Source organism: Brachycentrus maculatus, unplaced genomic scaffold, assembly GCF_059751285.1.
Source record: "Brachycentrus maculatus isolate JH-2025_06_01 unplaced genomic scaffold, ASM5975128v1 h1tg000013l, whole genome shotgun sequence".
Lineage (NCBI taxonomy): Eukaryota > Metazoa > Arthropoda > Insecta > Trichoptera > Brachycentridae > Brachycentrus > Brachycentrus maculatus.
In genome coordinates, this window is record NW_028280767.1 from 1,143,851 (window position 1) to 1,160,571 (window position 16,721).

The window sequence follows — 16,721 nt, forward strand, 5'->3', positions numbered from 1 at the left end:
CAACTTAGTAGACTCAAAAAATTTGTGTTTGATTTAAAATTAATACATAAGGTAGGATATGTTATTTTTTGTTTCGGCATTCGCTTTGTGGTAAGACATGATGAAATTGTTAAAAAAAACAATTTTTTTTACCACTTGACTTTATTTGATTAAAACGACTAGTTTCGGAAGCTATGCTTCCATATTCAAGTCCAAATATAAAGATCAGTTTATATTTAGAATTGAAGTTGGAAGCATAGCTTTCGAGACTAGTCGTCATAGTAAAATAAACTCCAGTGGTAAAGAACAAGTTTTTTTCTTTTACAACAAGGTAAAACATTTCAAAATGCAGTCTTGTCTCAACGTAAAAATTACAGGAAGGCATGGTTATCGAATCCAAGGATTCGGCTGCCAGTACAATATCACACTCCTAAACATTACACTGCTAGAAAAGGTCATATTAAAAGTAATAATAAAATAAAACTCCAACAGTATTTTTTTTCTAATGGTCGTATAAAATTAAAATAGAAATTACTATAAAGTTGTTGTATATACAATAACTAACTTACTAAGCATCACGTCATTTTAAGCAGGAGTAGGTAGAGAGAATATAATACCACACCAATCTATATTTGATAACAATCTTCGCCTCTTCCACGTTCATGACTCTCCTCATACAAACCAGGCGTTTCAAGTATTCAAAATAAGTTAATAAGGAAAAAATATATATACTTAATCATATACAGTTCTACCAAAAAATGTAAGTTCGAATGTTGAATAATAATTTCAAATATTAAATGTGGTCAGGTCAAGAATCGGAATAATCGGCGGGTATGTTTGCGGAGATGCTTGTGAGATTGTTGTGGCATTCTATTCTCTCTGGCTACCCCTGCAGAAACGCGGTGAAAGGTAGTTACATTATTTTTGACATCTCAATAATGATGAAAAAGAATGAAGACTGGGCATTAACAGGGCTTACGACCGTCATAGGGTAATTTAAGTGCTTTGCTTAAAAAAGATCACTTAAACCAGCCTATGAAGGTCGTCAGCCCAGACTTCTATACTCTTCTTCATCTTTGCTGAGATGTCCAAAAATTGTTAAAAATAAGTCCTAATTGGAGCCAATCCAGGATTAACACACTCAAAATATTGTACATATTTTTTGTTATTTTTACCTTACACTCAAAATGAAGTTACAGTTAGTTTTTTTTAAAGTGTTTTGTAGCATTAAATGTATTTATAACAGTTAATTCTAAACAGCAACTTATTTTCGTCACTAAGGTTCAAAATTTAGCCAGCCGAAGGGTGGCTGTCCAGAATTGGACAAACGACATATTCATTAGTCAGGCACAAGTGCTGACGCCTAACAGTTGATCATTTTAGGGTCGCGTCGGCGTCGGCGTCGGTTGGCAGGGCCAGGGGTTAGGTTGCTAGAGCCTCTCTCCCCCCAGACTCCCTTCCAGTCCCACACCACTCAGAGGCCCTTTATTACTTTGAATGTTTTCTTTAAGTACTACATGAAATAATACCAGATGTTTCGAAGATGAAACTTTTTTTAACCAATGTTTTGTTAAATTTTATATTATTTTATTATTCCGTCGTTACGAATGGATAAAGTTTTATTTATTGTTTCGGCATTCGCTTTGTGGTGAGACATGATGAAATTGTTAAAGAAACAAAACTTGTTTATTTACCACTTGAGTAATATTTATTAAATTTTAACAACTAGTTTCGGAAGCAATGCTTACATCTTCAGGTCTAAAAATAAAATAGCTTATGTTATGTCCGCCTCCGTAGTGTAATGGTCAGCACGCTCGGCTACCGTTCTGGAGGTCCCGGGTTCGATTCCCAAGGGGGGTAATATAAATATTAGTGATTTTTTCACTGTCATATTTATTCAATATAACCCTGGACTGGTACCTGAAGCGGAGGGCTGATCACCTTTCCTTCATGCGTAAACGATCAAGATAACACTGCGTTTATATGACGCAGTGCCCTATGCACCATTGGGTGCGGATAAGGGTTTTATTATTTATTATTATGTTTAGACCTGAAGATGGAAGCATAGCTTCTGAAAATAGTCGTTTTAATTTAATGAATATCACTTAAGTGGTAAAATAAAAAGGGTTTTTCTTTTACAATGGATAAAAGGTTTTGAATTTTCTAGCATTTTTAAATTTGTCAATATGTAAATCAAAAGTACCTACAGTGAATATATCTGTTTTTGTTGATATCTCACTGAAGATAAATATTATAACGTTATTTGTTTTTTACCACTTGAGTATTATATTTTTATTTACAACATTTTGAGTGTGTCCAAATACTTGTTCACAAAATCTGGATTATCTCCAATTACATAAGATATTTTCATGTTATTTTTTTGTCAAAAAATCATATTATGTTTTTATGACTAGTTTTAGAAGCTATAGATTCTTCCATCTGAAAGTATGTGTAGTTTCGGAAACATGTCGTTAAAATATAATACTTATGTGGCAAAGAACCCGTTAATCGTACAACTCAAATTTCGGAAAGTATTTTTTTGTTTCAACTGGTGAGAAACAATTCACATTTTTAAAATAAACTTCATCTGCAGTTAAAAAATAACAAAAAAAAACTTGGCATGGTCAAATATTTAAAATACTTACAATATTACAAAAAAAAACTGAAAGAAAGTTATTGATGTGTTAATATTTTTGGTGATTAGAATAAATCCATTATAGATAAGGAATAATGTTTGGTAACCACAATTATTTTCGAAATTATATAAAAAAAATATATTGAATTTTTCGTTGTTGTTGAGAAAATACATATTTAAATGATAAAAAATAGTTGGTAAATATAAAACACATTTCAAATATAACGTTTCTACCTCTCTAATAAAGTATATACTTGTGTTTAGAGAGTGAGTTAATTTTACAGTTATTTTTTTTTTCTAAACAAAGTAAATAAAAATTAAATTTAAAAATAAACAAATAAATTGAAATATAAAAAAATATTCCTTGGTATAGAGTCTAGGTAGGGGTGAGTCTTATATGTTTTTTATTTTAGTTTTAAAGAATTGATCATTTTTTTATATATTGTAAGTTTTCCGAAGTTTATTTTAAAAAATTACCATCTGTAATTTATTTACATGTTTTGTGCATTTACGTGTGACATTCTTCATAATTCATATTACTTCTTAACATACGTCATCGGGATTTAAACTTATGTAACAAGGAAGAAATATATTAAAAATACGTATAATGAACGGTACATGTTTTTAATAAAATCGTAAAACATATTCGTGTACCGTATTTTAACTAATGGACACTTTGCCTTCCAGTACGCATCTTTCCTACACAAATAATTGGTTCACTTAAGAGAAGACACGTCCCTGTACAGTAAATTTCCCCATCACAATTTCAGCGATCTAAAACACCCAGACTTTTAGCTGATCTCTTGTACAAAAATTAAAAGCTTCGCAGCTTGTGACTTGTGTAATAATACTAGCAGATACTCTCCGATACCGTCAGCAAAAATTTACAACTCTCAGTAATAATAAGAAAAGTTATATACAGTTGTCAAACTTCCCGAAACCCATTTAAAAGTTGGACATTGAGAAAAAATCGATATACGTATTCCTTCACAAACACTTTCATAACGTACAAACGTTCGCTGTGTCCAAAATCTCAGCTCGAGAATACTAATGCGATCTGCTGGTTGAGTAATATTGTATAGATAATAACTTCCCAGTTAAAGTATCTATCTGACAGGAAGTGCCAACAGCGCCTGAACATTTACAGATTCCCTGCTCTGGAATACGAAGATGAAGAATATACTTACGAATTACAAATGTAGGTAATTTATACAAATTATGCAGCCCTATCTTGCTGGCTTGGTTATAAGTTTTATATGCCAGTCTAGGGAAAGGAAGCTAATATTTAGACATTTTAACTACTTCTTACCACTTAAGTCCTTGCATATGAAAAAAGATACGGACATATCTACATATCGCTCACTCAAGAACCTCATAAATCAAAAAACTTGATTTTTCAGGAGAACTTTTTTAAAGTTTAAAAATATAATGCAATGCATTAAAAATAAATATCAAGCCACTTACTGAACTTTTTACTATGCAACAGATCTTTTTAGGTAAAACCTGAAGGTTTTTTTTTTTATTTGAAAAATCTTTAGTATATTTAATAAAATAATTAAACAATACCTTTTCTTCAAAATGCAAAAACAACACTTTCTGCCCTGTAGCGAGTAAATATTGAGTTAAAAATATGCCGCTTTTGCTGGGATATAGTACATTTTCTGGGCATTCCGAAAACATGCACAACTGAAAAATTACGTTTTTAGATTTATGACATTCTTGAAAGGAGTGAGCGATATGTACATAAGCTAAATGAAGATATTAAATGTTCGAAATAAGTTGAAATTAAGAATGTAGAGGAAAATACGTCTCACGTCCTATTCAAAGCAAACTAACTAACTTACCATCATGCCGATTCCCTGCAGGGGTAGGTAGAGGAAATAGAACGCCACATCACTCTGTTTTCGCAAACTTTCTTCACCTCTTCTTGTTTTTTTCGGTCTTGCTCTGTTTCTTATTCCAATTTCATTCGCTTCATTTGTTGTGCTATTCAAAGCTGATACTGCCATTATTATACTAAAGAAGTTTATCATAAAATACGAGTAAATAACTAGCGATGGTTTCCTCCTTAAATTCCTTAGTAAATCTTTAAGTTGACAGACTTAAATTTTGCCTTTAATCCCGGATTCCTTTCATTCTTCATTTATCGTAATTTTATTAAGATAATTTGAGATAAGATACGCTTAAATTGTTGGGTAATAAATCCAACATTAAACACCTTTATCAGATTGAATTCTACTTTCATTTACATAGGTATATATGATAATATGTGACGCGTTTCGTCTTATTAAGACATTATCAAACACTGACTAAAAATATTTACAAAATGTCCTTACATACTAACAATAATTGCTATTATTAGGTCTAGGGGTACATATACAATTTATTCAATTCAATTTATTCAATAATTAATATATACATAACAAACTAACACATACAAGGCGTATACATTAAAAAAAAAAACAAATTAAAAAGTAAGTAAGAAGACTCTTGTTAAATGTGTAGAAGAATCCCGCTTCGGAAGACTCCTTCGGACACATGGAACAGATCAATATCCAATGAGATATTGTTCAACATAGCGGTAGCTCTTCCTACAGGCATAACCATCGGCAGGTTGGTCCTGTGTATAGGAATGTGAAACAATCTATGCTGACGCTGTCTTAGGTAACTATCGGGAACATACAGACCAATGCTCCGGATAATTTCAGGATTACCGATCATACCGCGCAACAATCGGAAAAAATGCGTATATATAATGGTGGGTATTTCAGTGATACCTAATTATACCTAATAAAAGCAATTATTGTTAATATATGAGGACATTTCGTAAATATTTTTAGTCTTAATTAGATGAAACACGTAACATATTATCATACATCGTAGTCATACAGGAGAAAGTGACCAAGTGCATTGTTTTACAAAAACGTGATCATTGACTATTTGATATCTTACTAGCTTAATATTGCCCTGAAAAATCCCAAAGGATTTTATACTTGGAAGTATAATATATTGACTTGTTAAAAATTATTAATTGTTTTTGGTGTTTATTTTCTTGGCAAGCAAAAGTGACTTAAATGGCCCTCCTGAGCATTTTACGTTTTGGTCGTTGGTCACTTTCTCTGTGCGACTACGATATATGTAAATAAAAGTAGAATTCATTCCAATAACCTGTTTTATTTAGGATATATTACCCAACAATTCAAAATGGAATTCTACCAACTGTCTGCAGTTACAATACATAAGATACGCTTATCCAAACCATGATTTAACAGACTGGAGGTAAAAACGAGCAATGTTTATTTTAACACAATCGTGTATTATAAATAATAATTGTGCCCACAAAGTTGAAGAGATTCGCTTGTTATGTTCTGGTGAACGCGGAGTCAAGTTGATATCGTTCACTTCACAGCCTATTTAATTTTAAAAATACTGCTGGCGATAAATTTCTGCAGTGCACACACAGTCTGACACACTGCGAGGGGCGCTTTCACAACATCCATACGGGGGGAAATAAATTCAGTTTAGCATCGCGTCATATTAAAACAATCACAAACATTGAGCTTTTAGATTTTAGATTCAAAATTTTTCATGTCAATTTTGTTATGTAACCTTATATTAAAAACAAGTTTCAACATTTTTTTTCTTTATAAAAAGAATTCCAAAACGATGTATGATAGATGTGCGAATAGTGAAATTGGGAAGGAATGCAAAGCTGAGATAAGCATTATCGATAAAATTAAGAAAGGTGTGTTGAGATGGTTTGGACATGTGGAACGAATGAGTGACGAAAGAACGGTAAAACAAATTTATGAGGCGAATGTTAGTGGGAAAAGAAGCAGAGGAAGACCGAGAAAAACATGGCACGATCAGGTATGCCAAATACTTGAAAGTGGTCAGGTTAGGAGTCGTAACAATCTGCGGGTATGTATGAGGAGATGCATGAACGTGGAAGAGGCGAAGAATGTTTGCAAGGACAGAAAGGGTGTGGCGCTCTATTCTCTCTGCCTACCCCTGCGGGGAAGCGGCGTGATGGTTAGTTAGTTAGTTAGTTATTTCATTTATTTACCATGCTTCTTATGTACAAGGTTTATGGATCACCAAGTGGATTTTAGTTTCTTCTAACAAAATTAATAGGTATGTAATTTATATTTGAAGCACTATCTTTGTGATTTTCCATTTTATAATTAAAATTTAACTATATTTTTAAATCACTTTATATATTTTATTTTAACTATATTTATTATAATGTCTACTGGTTTCGAAGTTAACCGCTTCTTTATCAGATGTATTAATCGGTCTTGACAAAGAAGCGGTTAGCTTCGAAACCGACAGACATTTTAATTAAGTTATAATAAAATATTTATAGTGATTAAAAAAAAACATTTGAATTATAAATCAAAATATTTTTTATTTAAATCTGTGTTGGGAACAGGAGGGATGATCTCGTGTAGGCCAATCTCTTTTCAGTATTTGCTTATTGCTGGGAGGAAACCATGTGAAACTCCTAATTTCATCGTTTGAACCCATATAAGTTTTCCCGTTTTGTATCTTCTTCTTCTGCTGCTTGGTGTAGGCCTTGTGGCCTGTTTTTAAGAGGGATTTGCCTCCTGCGATGTTAATTCCTAGCTGTAAATCCATGTCTTTGGTGGTCTGCCCGGGAGTCGTTTACCTTGTGGTGGGGCTGTCTGGTTGGTTCCATTCTCCTCACATGCGCATAGCATTGTCTTCTTCATTGTCTTCTCCACCTAACGACGTTTTGGATCTCGTATATTTCTCTTATCCTGGTGTTCCTTATTCTATCTCGTAGACTGTTGCCAGATACGCTCCTTAGAATCTTCATTTCTGACACTCTTAGGGCGTTTTTTGTTACTCCGGTGTACGCTCTGCATTCGCTCCCATATATATTATTTTGTTATAAAATAAGAAATCTGCAAATATTGTTTAAATATTGCGATGTTTATGAAATTTCTTGTAGTGACTGCGATAAAAAAAATATACTGGCCAAACTGCGAGAAATTTAAAAAATTGAATCAGAGAACACCGCCGTGGACTAACTAGTAATTATTTTTTAGAATTTGCGAATCATAAAATAGAAAGTAACCACTCATTTGATTTACATACACTTAAATTATAACACAAATAAAGGTCAAGTCATGTCATGAACAATTTAGAAAAAATTATGCTGCAAAATAATATGCTGTTTCAAAATATGTCACAATTATTACCTTTGTTTCCTTTTACAAAAAGTTTCATTAACACCCCCCCTTCCCTCTATTTATTACCCTTTCAACCTCTTTATAATACCATAAATATTTTTTGCTCGTTAGATTTACGTAGATGAAAACGTCTGTTAGTTTTCGAAACTAGTCGTGTGTAATGAAATAAAACTCAAAAAGTGGTATTAAACAAGTAGTTAATTCTTTTAAAATTATTGTGTATCGTTTCGTATACATCAGTGGTTAAAAGAATCTCGTGCCAATAGTTCGATGGTTGATCAGCGTCTTTCTTAGTTTCTTTTGTAAAGTCTAAGAAAAAAGTTTCCGCCTGCAGAATTCCAAATAATCTATGATTTTGGCTGTAGGGGGGGGCGCTACGAGCAATTTTATCTTTGGCTTATTGCCCACTTGTTCCTCGGCATCTCCCTGTTGCCCTTCGGGATCGAGAACACCCTCTCCCCCTCCCTCCTGGTCACCCCTCTAAAATAAACAAGTTGTTCCCAAACGGCAGGTTAAACGTTTTTCTTTTTCATTTCCTAAAATCTATCCAACAACCAAATTCAATAATTGAACGAGATATTTTTAAGTGACTTTAATGCTTATTGACAAAACTCTATATAACATTGAAAAAAAATATTATTTTTCAAATTAAAGTAAAAGTAGGTTTAGTTTTTTTACTTTATTTTTTTTGCAAGATAGAAATAAGCGATACTTTAATGCTTATTGACAATACTCTTTATAACACATTGAATAAAATAATTTTCTTCAAATTAAAGCAAAAGTAGGTTTGATTGTTCAACATTTTTTTACAAGATTGAAATAAGTGATACTTTAATGCTTATTGAAAATACTTTATAGAGCATATTAAATTAAATATTTATTTCCCAAATTAAAGCAAAAGTAGTTTTGATTTATTGACATTATTTTTTTAACAAGATAGAAGTATCTCACATACTAATATAAGAGTTTCTGCTCAATAAAAAGTTTCTTTACATCTCACCAATAGATGTCTCTAGTGAAGTTCTAGTGATTCATGAACAAGGTTTCTAAATTGGTTCATATATATAGAACTTCCAAGAATTTGAGTAGTGTGGTTGTCAATAATGGGTAGAATTGGTGAATGTTACACGTGTGTAAAGTGATCACTTAAACCAGCCTATGACGGTCGTAAGCCCCGTAAATGCCCAGACTTCCATATTCTTCTTCATCTTTGATGAGATATCAAAAAGTAATAAGATAGAAGTAAGTGATATTATTTAAAAATAAATTATTTAAACAAAAATTCATTAAGTATTTTCAACAGGTATATATAGAAAATAATTTATTTTTATTAAAGTTAACGTAGAAAGCATAAAGGATATTGGATTTAACTTTTAAAATTCATTTCATTGACTCGAAATTTTCGTGCAATAAAGGTGCATATTTTGGCCTCCATCTGCATCCAAATGATGTATTATGCACTATACTAAATCAAATTGATAATATTTTTTTAAAGGAGGGTGATTAGTCCAGTGCTTTATATGTTTGTAAATAAAATTTCCCTCTCCAAGCATAAGATTGAGCTCTTTTTTGGAGAGGCTCACCGCAATACAACTAAAATTATCAGATTGTATTTAGAAAAAATGTATAAAAATTGTAAGAAAAAAAAGTTTTATTCAAACCCTTATCCGCACCCTATGGTGCATAGGGCACTGTAATAAATAAACGCAGTGTTATCTTGATCATTAACACACGAAGGAAAGGTGATCAGCCCTCCGCTTCAGGTACCAGTCCAGGGTTATATTGAATAAATATTACAGTGAAGAAATCACTTATATTTATTTGATCCCCCCTGGGAATCGAACTCGGGACCTCCAGTATGGTAGCCGAACGTGCTGACCATTACACTGCGGAGGCGGACATAGTAAATAAATAAAATAAAATCATAATTATATTAAATAAATAAAATAGTATAAGAGGCATCAGTGAAGAGCATTATTTCTCTTTTGTAAGGGTAATAGAGAAGAAGGAATGATAGATACCGTAGAAGTAGAGCACTAAAGCCAAGAGCATTTGGGATTGCATACCTATAACAGTTTGCTCGAGTTTACTTCCAATAAGTACTAGTCCCTTGAGTAGGTACTTGATGGTAAATCATATTCACAGCATGCGGAATAAGTACATCTATCAAATACAGTATGGTTCAGACAGGGTGACGCCTTGAAATATTTATGTTTACAAATTAGATTAAAAGGAACAGCATGATTCATGAATAATGTGATCCTGTTAGCTGACACGGAGTAATCTTGTGTAGAGCGCAGAGGTGTCGATCCGGAGGAGAAGCTCCACTAATCTTGTTTACACCGCAAGTGATGGTTGCCTTACCAGATCTGTTACACATAATGAACGTTATGAATACGCAATGAGCAATTTATTTCTTCCTGGAGGAGTATGAAAAGCAATTTATTCGTCTTTGCTAATCTCCCTGCTTTAGAACGTACCTACACAAATCATTTTTTGTTTAGTTTTCGCAATTCAACGTTCTTATTGTATGAACGGAATCGCAGTGTCCATCACCAAATAAATAATATATTATTCATAAGTTTTATACTGGCATTTCTTGGTGGAACTGCATTTTACATAATAAAATAACAACCGTTTAGTTTTTTCCACATTTATTTTATTTGAGACATTTATTTACCTGGACTGGTACCTGAAGCGGAGGGCTGATCACCTTTCCTTCGTGTGTACACCATCAAGATAACACCTTGTTTGTATAATGCAGTGCCCTATGCACCACTGGGGTGCGGATAAGGGTTTGAATTGAATTATTTTATCTGACCAGTGACCGGGTTTCAGACATTAGAAGGAATTATAAACCAGCTATAAATAGACAATTTTATCAAATTAAACTTTTGAGTAAATGTTGTGTTAGAAATATGAGAATTAAATATTTTCGACTTGTCGATTATTATTTTACAACAATTTTGAAATTTTAAAACTCAAAATTTTGATCGCTGTTATATGTGAGTAGAATTAACAAAATACTTCTGTCATGGGTTAAATATTTCATTTATATTTCATGGTTTAATATAGAATATACTGTCAGATTTTATATTATTTTTTATTTCAATAACGGTTAACGACATTATTCGGTTAAAAGAATTGACGTTTTGTCAGTAGAATTAGAAAATACAAACTCTTTAATATGAACGTATTACGGAATATTAAAAATAAATCAGTGAAAAAAAATTCAAGAAAGGAAAAAAATATGAATGCAGAAATAAATATTTCATTCGTTTCTTTCCCATATAAAATTGACCACTCTGGCGTACTGATCCTATCAATACGAGTTAATCATCCAGACACTACAAAAGTTATGCTTTGTATAGAAGAGGGAAAAATGGTTACATTTTCAGCACACTTCCAAAATAGCTTAATATTTGTACGCAGTGTGAGCAGAATACTCTTGTATTTTTAAGATTTAATCTTTAGTTTAATAAATAAACTTCATTCTTTGTTTTGTCTACATAATTTGAAAAAAAAAAAATTATCACAAAAAGCACTTGCCAGTCTATTTATACGGATATATTTATTTTTACATATAATTGTATGTACATAATATCATTTTTAATTATATAATGTTATATGTACTTGGTAAATACCACTATTTCTTAAATCTACTGTGACACGTGTTTCGATGCATTCCGCATCATCTTCAAACACCGTATACGGTGCATCGAAACACGTGTCACATTCGATTTTAAGAAATAGTGGTATTTACTAAGTATAACATTAGTTAAAAATGGATAGATTTCACCACAAAGTGACTGCCGAATCAATTAATGAAAACATAATATCTCATTTACCATATTACTAACCATTGTCTTAATGTTATCGTAATCACCTTTATTTTATCTAATATTAAATCATTAAACACATACCTTAGGTTAAACGCTTAAAAAAATAATTTTAATAAATGAAAAATATTTATTTAAATAAGTATTTATCTCCATTTGACTGTTAATTAATTTTTTTTTTTACGAATTGTTTTCGACTGAAATAGATCCTTCCATATTAATGCAAATCTATTAAGGTGAAACGAGGAAGTTATGATGGGTAAATATAAATATTACATGTTTCTCTCGAAACTACGCAGTATTGAAAACTATAAATGAATTGAATAAGAATTATTATTTTCTTGAATTTTTTCGATGATACTTTGTGACACTTTAAAATAAATAAAGCATCATCTTTATCTTAACCACATTATTATGACACTTTTTTCCAACCGGTTTCGACAAGCACCTTGTCATATTTAGACAGTGCATATTCAATCCTAAAGATGTTTGTCAAAATCGGTTGGGAAAAGTATCCAAAATAAAAATGGTTCAAAACAAAGTTGGTGTTTTATTTTATATAATAATAAAATCACACTATTGAGGATTTTGTTTGTTTAAATATAGTCGTTACTGATAAAAAATTCCATGTTTTGGTGTGATGCGTTTCTCCGGTGAATAATATTATAAAACGAGTATGTAGATTAATGGTACCAGGGAACCAGAAGTGTGAAGGATGTGCAGAGGAGATAGTTCCCTCGGAGCGCCGTGGGGAGGACGCCCCGCCGGCGCGAGTACCTACCGGAGTACCTACACTAACAACGGAGCGCCGCTACTTGAATGCTAAGTGCGCGGTATTTGAATTAATTTATTTGGAGAGCAGATTTATAGCTTGCACGCGTGATAATACAATATTCTCCACGCATTATTGTGTTCGGTATTAAATAACAATTAACTTGGAGGCATGACGCGGAATGGTAATTCCGACCCCGAAAGCCATTTTAAAAATATTCACTTTTCACAAAAAAAATGACAGAAAAAATTAAAAAGCACACAACAGAAGGAGCTGTGTGGAGCTGCTCAGTAAGAAAGTAGGAGTTGAGTCATACAGAGATCATTAAAAAATCTGGCTTCGGACAAAGACCGGTGAAAATTTCAGCTCAGACAATAATTAAAAAGAGATACCTATTTCTTAACTAAAACACGTGAAATTTGTAAAATGAACTCCCTCTCTAAACACAAGTATCTACTTTATGAGAGAGGTAGAAATGTTACATTTGAAATGTATTGTATATTTACCAACTATTTTGTATTATTTAAAAATGTATTTTGAAAAAAAAGAAATTCAATAAATAAATGTAAATATAAAACAAAAAACTAATTATTTTTTATAAAAAAAAAAATTTATACATTTTCCGTGAGCCTAAGCGGCTCATTATTAAAAATAGGTATCAAATTGTGGTAGAGTGGATTCGAACCGAGAAACGCTGACTTAAGAGTCTGTGATACTAACGACGGGACCACAACCCGACATGATGATTCTAATGATTCTATTATACGTATAAATATAAAAGAAAAAAGTAGAAGGTCTTAGTCGAAACTCACTTATAACGAGAGAAATATTTGGAAAATTGTAGATTAAATACAGTCAGAAGATTGTTAAATAAGAATAGATATAAAAGATATCAGCAAATTCGTATTCTCTGTTATAATGTTTCGAATTCTATATAAATTATATACAAGTTACTGTCAAGGGAGACCAACAAGATTGAGATGGATTACTTGAATTTATTTTAGAGTTTTGTTTTAATACAGCAAAGGACTCGCTTTCGTATAACAGTGGTCTAACAATGAAAAAAAAGTATGAAAGCTCAACTCCACAACGTAAAGTTTTCAAGTAAAAGTTACCAGTTAAAACTTTCTAACAATATAATATCACCATGTACCATTTACTAAAAAAAAAAGAGATTTATATTTATAATTTTTTTTAAAAATTATTGCTTTATTTTTTTATTGACTTCAGGCCAAAAACAACATGTCGAATATTTTCTTAATCATTATTTTTTAAATTCCAAATCTGTTAAATCAGATGAGACATTTAACTTCGCGTCTCCAATAAAATGGGCTATTTTTTAGCATCTCTAGATAGATGAAGAAGAATATGGATTTCTGGGCATTTACAGGGCTTACGACCGTCATAGACTTGGTTAAACGATCACTTCACACACGTATAATATTTACCAATAGACGCGTGTAAAGTGATCACTAAACCAAGCTTATGATGGTCGTTAGCGCTGTAAATTCCCAGACTTCTATATTCTTCATCTATGTTGAGATGTCAAAGATATTAAAGATAGCTCCTAAGCGGAGATAATCTAGATCTGTGAACAAGTGTTTGAACACACTAAAAATGTTAGAAATAAAAACGGGTTATGTCAGATGTGTTGTTTTGTTCCCAATTCTCTTAATGAATGAAGACATTTTGAGCAGTTATATATTTCAGGTACCACTCTAGTGCAATATTAAAAAAAAAAATCTCGATCACATCTTCCAAATCAAGCAACGAATTTTCCTACATATAAGTACGTTATGCATTACAGTACTTACGCTAATTACATTTTTTTCTAAAATAAAATAAATATTCTTAATACAATACGTATTTGTTTTTTTTCCCTTAAATTTTCCCTAAGTTATTATTAGCATCCCATACAAAACTTATAATAGATTACCATTTATATTAATTTGATATTAACAGGTAAATAATGCATTGTTTTGTAATCCAAGAAGAGCTGATCGTATTTCAGTAATATCAAGATGATTAATACAAAATGAACCTCTGCATAATTAAAGGTATAAAGCAGATTGGCGGTAAGTCACCCCTGTTACAGGCGGTTTCAGTTTGAAATCCAATAGCCTAATTGATTCCTCGCGGAAAGCTATAAATTGGCATTACGGTGACACGCGGGTCATAGAGAATCGCTTAGTGGATTTGGGGGAGAGAGAATAATGTCGCCGAGAACGAGGCAATGAGGGTAGCTAGTAGCTACCCTTTCCTACTAGGGTAGGCCGAGCACTAGCCGCCGGCCCATGGCGAGTGGCCCGTAGATAGGTAGTGTGACCTCCTTGCCAGCCGTAAACTTGCTCCGACTTAATACATTATTAGCTGCCTCGTACTTAATCAGCCATTTTACGCTCATTCGAGATAGCTGCTGTGGACGAGACCATCCCTTCCATCTTGTATATTATTATATATTATACACACTTACTTTGCAAACATCTTGGGAGATTTTGCTTCGAGGGTTTATTTTTACAACAATGTGCTATATATAGTGTATAATATTGTCATTTACCATCCGACGAGCATAAACTCCCCTACCCTACGTAAATGATCTCCCATTACGTCGAAATATACCTTGCGTGGCACAAGTGTGTTGTATGAAAGTATTCGAAGGAGCAGATTTCTTCTCCATTATATATTTATTCATTTTGATTTACCGTTGATGACTTTTCTTTTTGTTATAATATAAATTAACCCGTATTTTTTTTTTGACATCTCATCGAAGATGAAGAAGAATATGATAATGCATATTTCATCTCACCAATGGATGTCTCTAGTGAAATTCTAATGATTCAAGAACAATGTTTCGAAATTGGTTCATTTATATAGAACTTCCGAGAATTTGAGTAGTGTGGTTGTCAATAATGGGTAGAATTCTTGAATGTTACACGTGTGTAAAGTAATTACTTAAACCAGCCTATGACGGTCGTCATATGCTGGTTTTGTCCACCTCCGTAGTGTAATGGTCAGCACGCTTGGCTATCGTTCTGGAGGTTCCGGGTTCAATTCCTGGGGGATGTCAAATAAATTTAAGTTAATTTTTCATTCTAATATTTTTTCAATTTTTTTCTAGACTGGTACCTGAAGCGCAGGGCTGATCACTTTTCCTTCATGTATAAACGATCAAGATAACACTGCGTTTATATGATGCAGTGCCGTATGCACCATTGGGGTGCGGATAAGGGTTTGAATGACGGTCGTCAGCCCCCTAACTGCCAGACTTCATATTTATCTTCATCTTTGATGAGATGTCAAAAAATAATATGAAACATAACTCCGTTAATTGGAGATAATCTATATTTGTGAACAATTATTTGGACACACTCAAAACGTTGTAAATGAACTTATTGAATAAGGTGATTCTTGTATTTATTGCTCCTTATTTATGTTGTCATCATTTTTTGATCCTTTGTTGAAAACTATTGAATAATTAAAATGATATTTTACGTAAAATTTTCAGTGATATGCTGATGCAATTTTTACTTACGATTTAAATTTAAACTACCACTTTTATAAGTAAATGTTTTGTTGGTAAATCACCAAATGAGTGAAAAGAGAAATACCATATGTTTTTAGAGATGATTTAATTACAAATCCATCTGATATACTTAAGTATATTTAAATATATTATTTTTTACACAGATATAAACAATATATTAAATAAAAAATAACAAGTTGCACATTCGATAGTTATATTCATTTTATAATATATGTTGTTCTTTAATGTACCAATGGCAAATATATTTGAATGGGAATATGATTTCTTCTATAAATATTCATATTCTTATACCGTATGTGCATTAATTATTATAATAAATAATTGCTATTTAAAAATATATATATAATTTTAAATATTGGGGAATTTAATGTTAATTTTATACATATTTCTATAAATTCAAGTAATTGTTGTTGATTTCAGGGAATCAAAAATATTTTGAATAAAACCATTCTTAAGTTTAAAGTTCTTTTGCATGTAAATTCAATCATGGATAATAACGAAAAAATATATCTATTTTCCAAATAAAAAAGATTAAGTGTAGTAACGAGTTGATAATAATTGTTCAATAATTTTTGTTTTTCAATAATACGTGCCTACATACCTAAGTATGAAATAATATCGACATCTCGAGTAAGTACTGCCACCTATCGTTGACGTACAAAAGCTTTACACCAGAAGAGAAAACTGAGTATCCATTTTCCAAGTATGGAAAATAGTACGTTTGCTTAAGAAGTAA